This window comes from Halyomorpha halys, unplaced genomic scaffold, assembly GCF_000696795.3.
Source record: "Halyomorpha halys isolate HHAL.00 unplaced genomic scaffold, Hhal_1.1 Scaffold45.1, whole genome shotgun sequence".
Taxonomy (NCBI): Eukaryota; Metazoa; Arthropoda; class Insecta; order Hemiptera; family Pentatomidae; genus Halyomorpha; species Halyomorpha halys.
In genome coordinates this window covers 402,557-410,272 of record NW_027113993.1, presented here as the reverse complement: position 1 = coordinate 410,272, position 7,716 = coordinate 402,557, and the positions used below count along the sequence as shown (strand labels likewise).

At 29.2% G+C, this 7,716-nt stretch overlaps 1 protein-coding gene across 4 annotated transcripts in view; it reads left to right on the top strand.

Moving 5' to 3' along the window:
• Positions 1 to 7,716, top strand: part of LOC106689194 (facilitated trehalose transporter Tret1) — a 127,940-nt gene that overhangs the window by 87,730 nt on the left and 32,494 nt on the right. Inside the window, exon 1 of one of the 4 annotated variants that reach the window (XM_067051235.1) lies at positions 2,696 to 2,832. The exons of the other annotated variants lie outside the window; for them this stretch is intronic. The gene's annotated coding sequence lies outside the window, so the exon portion shown is untranslated. Of the gene's footprint in view, positions 1 to 2,695; positions 2,833 to 7,716 lie in introns of those variants that run through there. 4 annotated transcript variants of the gene reach the window in all.

Genomic DNA, 7,716 nt, shown 5'->3' with positions numbered 1-7,716 from the left:
GGCAGTTTTTTCATTAATGTTTAATAATAAAAAATGAATTCGGCAAAAAAAAAATTCAAACTCAATAAAATTGTTTTAATATTTTATTGTTAGGATAAATTAAAATGTCCATGTTCCAATTTTTTTTAATTTATTGAATTATCAATTATTCTCAGCTATTCTTCTTTGCTTCTTATTTTCTAAAAATTAAGTTTGATAACAGGTCTTCGAAAAGGAGTTTCTTTTACACTCTTGGTTTTTATTCCAAAGATGTACAAAAAAAAATTGATATAAAAGAATCCAGTTATTAAGTGTGTTTATTTATTTAAAGTCTGGGAAAATCTTTGAGTGAATTAAAAAAAGCATAATGTGTATGGATGTAGAAAAACAACATAGTTTTTTTTGTTACTTAAACAGCTTATATCGCGCCTGTCACTTTTTATATCGCAAAGAAATATATCATTGTGTTATTCAGATTTAAACCTGCTTATTGAAATAATTTATGCTAGAAACTTCTTAGAACTAAATTATAGTTTAGTAATGCATAAACTGGTTATATCTATATATTTTTTAAATTATAATTTTTTATTCCTGCATTTGAAAAAATGAAAAATATTAGATTAGAAGAATGTCTATTGAATACAAATTAATCATAATAAGCGTGAGAAATGCAAGATTATTACGAAGGAATTTTTTCTCGGCTTGATTATTATTATTTTATTTTTATTATTTCCTGTACGGATGGATTGATTATTAATGGGATCATAGAAATACATATTTCGTAATTAAAAATATTTCGAATTTTAGATATATGATTTGCTTAATTAATTCCAAGGTTACGGGAATTCTCCCAAAATGGCAGAATTTATGAACCTTGAAAGACAGTTGCAGAATTATAATAAAAACTTGCGTTTCTAATTGTACTGTAGATATCAAGTTACGTATTGAACAAAATTTTATGTTGTTTTTAGACATAAAAGTTTAGTTTAGTGCTCAAAATTACATTACCCTGGACATGATGGGCACTAGATTTCCTACTTAAATTAACGAGCAGAGCCAATGAGATAGGATTAGAGAGTTTTATAGCAGCTTCATCGCTTTGTCAATTTATGTTTAACCGTAACAGTTTTTATCAGAATTAAAACTAGAAATTCCTGATATCAAAACTTCTCTTTTAAGTGATATGATATCAACAGCAAATACATACGATTTCTCAAATTAAATATATCTCAATCCTTCTATGTTATACACATATAGTTATGTATGCATATGATTATTTATTTTCAAAGATCGTTAATTGGCCGTATGTAGAATATAAAAGGAAGTCCGGGAGCGGTCAAAACAACTCAAATAGTAATAAAACTATGATGAGCCAACGTTTCGCTCCACATTGTAGGGTTTCCTCGAGGTTAAAAAAGAAGCAATCAACTAAAATAATGTAAGAATATAAGAGAATAAATAACATGGAATAAAAGTAAACTAAGGTGTGGCTAAATATGATAATGTGAAAATTTATATAAAAATGGAGAAAGCAAATTAAAGAAAATAATATTTGTATGTACAGTGAAAAGTATAAATAAAAAAGAAGTACAAAAACGTATTGGATAATTAATGAAAACGGAAATAATCACAAATTAAAAAAATAGAAATATATATATACAGTAGGCACTTTAGTTATTGGATTTATCTATTAATAATACATATTAGTTAACTCGAAGTATAATACAGCTTCTGACAGTCTTACGAATTGTATGCTTTTGGTTTTTATACAGAAACAAAATTCCAAAGTTCGATGGATTTTTACTGAAGTCTCCGTTTCGGAACATTATTATTATTTTATTTTTCACGTTCTTTCGAGAGAAGCAGATCAATACGATAGATCTGAAAAGAAAAAAATATCGAATCCCTGCCGTTTTTCAGTTTAAGGCGCTTTTTCAAAAGTCTTAAAGTCTCCTCTTCCCGTTTTAAGCAAATATTTCAAAGGCGATATAAGATCTTCGCTCCCTGGGGGTCTTAGTGGACCCGCTCTTTAGAGATATCGCCCTTCCACCAAGACCTGGGAGGTGGCAAAGCACTGTCCCCTTAGTAGACGTCCTCGCCGAGGGAAGGACTTCGGGCTCTGCAACTTCAAAGTCATGACAACACCACCACCAGCCGGAATGGTCCCTCTCCATTCGATGCAAGCCCCCAACTAGTATGTTACCAATGTGAAACCGCCTTCAGCGGACCCTGTAACTCAACTTATACTGCCATACGGCAAACAAAGTTAGTATGTAATTTGTATATATACTCTGTATTATCATATATTTGTAATTGTTATTATATGTCAATAAAGAGGATTTGAAAATAAAAAAAAAGGGGTCTTAGTCCATCACTAACCAGAATGGCCCCTCCCCATTTCTTGTAAGCCCCCAACTATCATGCCACTAATGTATAACTGCCTTCAGCGGACCATGTTTGCTCATCTTATAATGCCATACGGCAAACGAAGATATAATGTTATTTGGATATGTATAATGTATTGCATTATATTATTCTGTATTATGTAACCATATAAACAATAAAGAGGTTAGAAAAAAAAAGAAAAAAAAAGGGGTCTTAGTGGACCCGCTCTTTAGAGATATCGGCCCTCCACCAAGACATGGGAGGTGGCAAAGCACTGTCCCCTTAGTAGACGTCCTCGCCGAGGGAAGGACTTCGGGCTCTGCAGCTTGAAGTCATCACACCACCACCACCAGCCGGAATGGTCCCTCTCCATTCTATGCAAGCCCCCAACTAGTATGTTACCAATGTGAAACCGCCTTCAGCGGACCCTGTAACTCAACTTATACTGCCATACGGCAAACAAAGTCAGTATGTAATTTGTATATATACTCTGTATTATCATATATTTGTAATTGTTATTATATGTCAATAAAGAGGATTTGAAAAAAAAAAAAAAAAGGGGGTCTTAGTGGGGTGAGTCCGGGTTGCCTTTTTTTGTGTTATGATCTCCTCTTGTGAGATTGTGATGTGTCGTACATCAACCGACCTACTCGCTATATTGTCTGTTTGAGAAGTCGGATAAGAGACGGAAAATAAAAATAAAATAAAGGTTACGAAAAAAAAAATCATACCCACACCTTAGTTTACTTCTATTTCATGTTATTTATTCTCTTACTGATTACATTATTTTAGTTGTTTGTATCTTTCTTAGCTCTGATGAAGCCCTGGGAAGAGGGGCGAAATGTTGGCTCATAAGAAATAGTTTTAATATTATTTTAGTTCTTTTTATTTTTTTCTTATATATTTTATACTTTAAAATAGAAAAATAAATAGTTAGAAGAAGCATTGTTTAATACGAGAAGAGTCGAAATTAATACCTTGTTTTGGGTAACAATGGAAACAAATTTCTATAATGAGCTTTATCGTTACCAAAAAAGTTCTTTGTTATTGATTTTAACATCAATTCCCCCCGCTCCGATTCCAGACCTAGTAGTAGTTAATGGTAATTTCTTATAACAGTTTAAACCTCATTTTATACTTTATAGTAATCTTTGATTTTTGGATTTATTATTGCACAAAAAACTCTTCTATATCTATGTACTTAAGCCAAACTGTTTCGTCTCTTAGATAGTCTTTGAACACGATAGGAAATATGGTACCCCATAATATAAATTCTACTCAATATTAGTCTTTAGTTAGAAAATGATAAATGAACAATCCGTATTTATAGAGTGCCACAAATTCTCTTCATATTGTTTAGATTAACTGTATTTTTCAAGTAGTTCATAGGATTGACTAAAATACAGTTTGCTATTATATCAGTCACGGTTTATTTGTTTTTTTTAAAATAAAATGTGAAACAAAAGAATAAGATAAGATATAAATAAACCCAATAAATTAGATCAACCTCATTCCAAGTATTCATTCGATTTTTTCTTATTTTGTTTTTTTGAATGTGTTTTCCTCGTGTGAGAACAGTAATTTATTTTTCCTGGATGATGTCAATAACTCATTGTTGACTTTGATTAAACCTTAGTTGAATTTTGTTAACTGTCCTTAAAAACAATAGTTGTAAGCAATTAGTTATAACAGAGCTTCAAAGGAATTTAGACGTTTTGCTAGTCAACATTATCTGTCATTACATGACCTCTTATTATTATTAATATAATTGTTTAAATTAATAAAATTTTATCCTTTTTAGTCTGAAAACATTTTTATTCTATTTATAAGTCCGACGTTTCGGGCAGGGACAATCTTAATACAATTTTAGAACGAAATGATTTTTAAAAAACTTCATGCAGATTATTCTGCCCAGGTCAATCCAACAAATTACCCTAATTAGTAAATTTCCACATTAAAATGAAAATAAAAATTATTTATCAGTCACCTTTGTTAAAAATTTTAAACATTTTTTTGTTTTTATTTACAGTTATCTTTTCAAATATTGTGATGATTCCAAAGATTAACCTTTTTTCAGTGATGATAGTTTCAACGAATGTGGAAAATATAAAAAAAACAAAGCTTACACTTTTCTTATATATTTTATTAAATATTACATTTATTAAGATTTTGTATTAAATTTTAATCAAGAAATTCTATTGTTTTTAGAAGGGCTCCCTCTTTACATATTCCATCTCCTTAACCTCTACAATTTTAGAATTTTTTATTTGATATTACCTTGGCTTAAATGTGAAATTTGGTCTATTTTTTGAGTTATTGCTAATGATTTAACCTTCCCTAATTCTTTACCAGAGCGATTAACTCTGAAATTTCCAAGGGATAGGATCCTTTTTTTCACTAATTCTGATAGTAATCAGATTTTAAAACGCATTCATACAGGAATTTTTATGATCCCTCACTTGCTGCTGGTGCAAAAGACCTAAAACCTAAAACAATTGATCTAACGATTTACACTAAAATATTGAGGAAAATTAACAGAATGTATGTTACAAAATCGTTTTAGAATGAAATTTCCATTAAGAATCCGTCAGCATGATTTTGGATTTTGAATTTTCTCGGCAGGCAGAGGTAAACAAAAATGGCACTTACTGAGCCTTGTCATGAAGCCTCAATTACGATGATCGATTGCTACCTCAAATAGAATTTTGTGTTTTAGTGTTTTTTAGATTTTCTACATTGTTTGCATCGTCAAAACAATCGAAAATTGTTAACAGTTTTAGGCGATTTACGACTCCAGCACACGTCGGATAGAAAAACTGCCCGATATCATATTAAAATTTTGATTTACTACCAGAGTTCGTTAAAAAAAATTACCCATTCCATGGGATCAATGACACAGTTATGTCACTGCGAAAATGAAATAAATATTCCAATAATTGTGGATTTCGATTATAGTGGTTCCTGGATATGCTGGGATATTCTGTATACACATATTTGTCTCGTTAGAAATTTTTAATTATTGAACCTTCATGGTGTAGATTTAATTAAATGTTTACGTAACCATAAGGTGTTTTGATAAGCGCATCCGATTTTCCTGTTGGATTATTTTTCTACATAATTTCAAATAATTCCTAGCTTGTTAGTCATTTCGAAAAAATGCAGTTTCCTCCTTTTTTTTTTTTTTTTTAAGTTTATAAAAGTTCTATTATATTTTTAAAGTGACTAATTTTTCTCGGAATTTATAATGATTTAAATAAAATTAAATTCATCTATAAACGATTTTCCTTTAATTAACGGATGATAGACAAAGATATAAAACTTATCTTTTTAGTACCATATTGAATGAATAATTTAAAAAATAATGTAATCATTCTATAATCGAAACAATTTGAATAAATTGTATATAACATTATTTTTCAGGGAATTTCAATTGTATTTTTAGATGTTAACAAGAATTTTCCAAATTTTTCCTATGGTGAAAGTTTACATTTCTCGTAAGAATGCGATTAAGTTTGGACAAGTGCTCTTAACCTTATTGATTTAATCCAAAGGATCTGTGGAATGTCCATCGGTATTTATTTAGTCATGGTTTTTTTCCTTTGATAAGTTTCAGAATAATTATTTCTTTGTATTTTGAAAGGAAATAAAATGGAAAATAGTTTATTATTCTGGGACTAGGTCCCTTTCGAACGATTATAAGGTTATTTTAATTTTACAACATCTATTGGAAAAATGCAGTGTGACCACCGTTAATTATAACTTATATTAAAATTGTATATAAATAATTTTAGATACAGAGATAAAAAAAAAAATTAAAAAACATCTGTACTATTATAATATCGAATTATATAGGTGAAGTATAAGGTAATTAAATATAAGGGTTTTAAACGAGGGAAGGGTTTGGTTCGTGACGTATGTTAGAGAGAATGGAGTTCCAGAGATATGAAAGCTCGGAAAAAAATGATTTATCAAATGCAGCAGTTGAACGGATCGGAAGTACGGGATTGGATTGGATTCGATATTGGTTAAAAAAATATCCTTTAGATATATATAAATATTTGTATATATAAAAAAAAGTTACAGTTGTAATCCTGGATGGCGAATGAAAAAATGTTTAGTTTTCTATTTCTTTATAATTCTTATTTTAGGGTCCCTAGAGGGGAAGATAATAAATCGGGAGAGATAATGGCCTCAGGTTTTCTAGGCTCTAAACGGCTGTCTCCTTTTCTCCATATTTCTTCTTTATTTAATTGTCAAATTCTTTTATAGTACACATTTACACACTTATATTACTTTTAACAATAAAAAATAGTTAATTATTTAAAATTATAGATATTTTAGAGGAAGATTTTTTTGAAAATTCTTAATTTAAATACTGTTAAACTATTTGAATTAGGATGACAAATTACTGATATAATTATATTGTTCCTGATATTCTGAGATTAACTGACAATTCATGATAAACTGACTGTTGTGGTTAGCTGAGTTTATCAAAAAAGTTTCCATAACTTTTATGTATGTTGTATGTATCCCAGTTTTATGTAACTATATATCCCAGACATACATCTGCCTTAAGTATACTACTTCAGTTTCGTATGACTTTTCGTTTTTGAGCTATTCATACATAAAATCAGAAACCCACAGACCATTTTGCTGTAATTAAAATTTCTGGTCCCCAAAAGGCGTATTTCCGTCAAAAACTCAAATTAGAAAATTTGTAAGATCGCAATATATTTCCTTTACTATTTATTCCATATATGGGTAAGTGATAACTAAAAAATATTGAAATCAAAAATGAAGAAAAGAAAATGCGACTTATACAACTTTTACTTATCACGGTAGATATAATTATCTAGTTATGATTAAAACATTCACAATATATTCAAGTTTTATTGTATCTAGAAGGTTTCAATCTCTCGGAAAAGACTGATGATTTCGATTAAATGTAGAAAATCAGCGTATAATTAAATGGTTTTTGATATCAGATTGGTCTTCTCCTAATTGAAATAGTCTGAAAGAGTTTAAAATTAATTTCTTAAAAAATCCTCCTCCAAGTACTTCAAAACTGTATACTTGAAAAAAAAATTATTTTTTTTTACCAATAATAAAATATTGGTAAATAAGAAATATTAAAAAATTGTATAAATAAACTAAGGAAATATAAGAAAAATAGAGACATCCTATTCTAAAGGGAAAAGTCAAGACTGCACGATCTTTCCTATTTTTTTTTTTTTTTTGTACCCTCCTTTGGAAAAATTTTTAGCAGGTACAGATATAAATATATAAGTATATACAATTGCTCAATCCTTCTAACCCGGAGGTATTCTAAAGTTTATTGATGTATGTTCATTG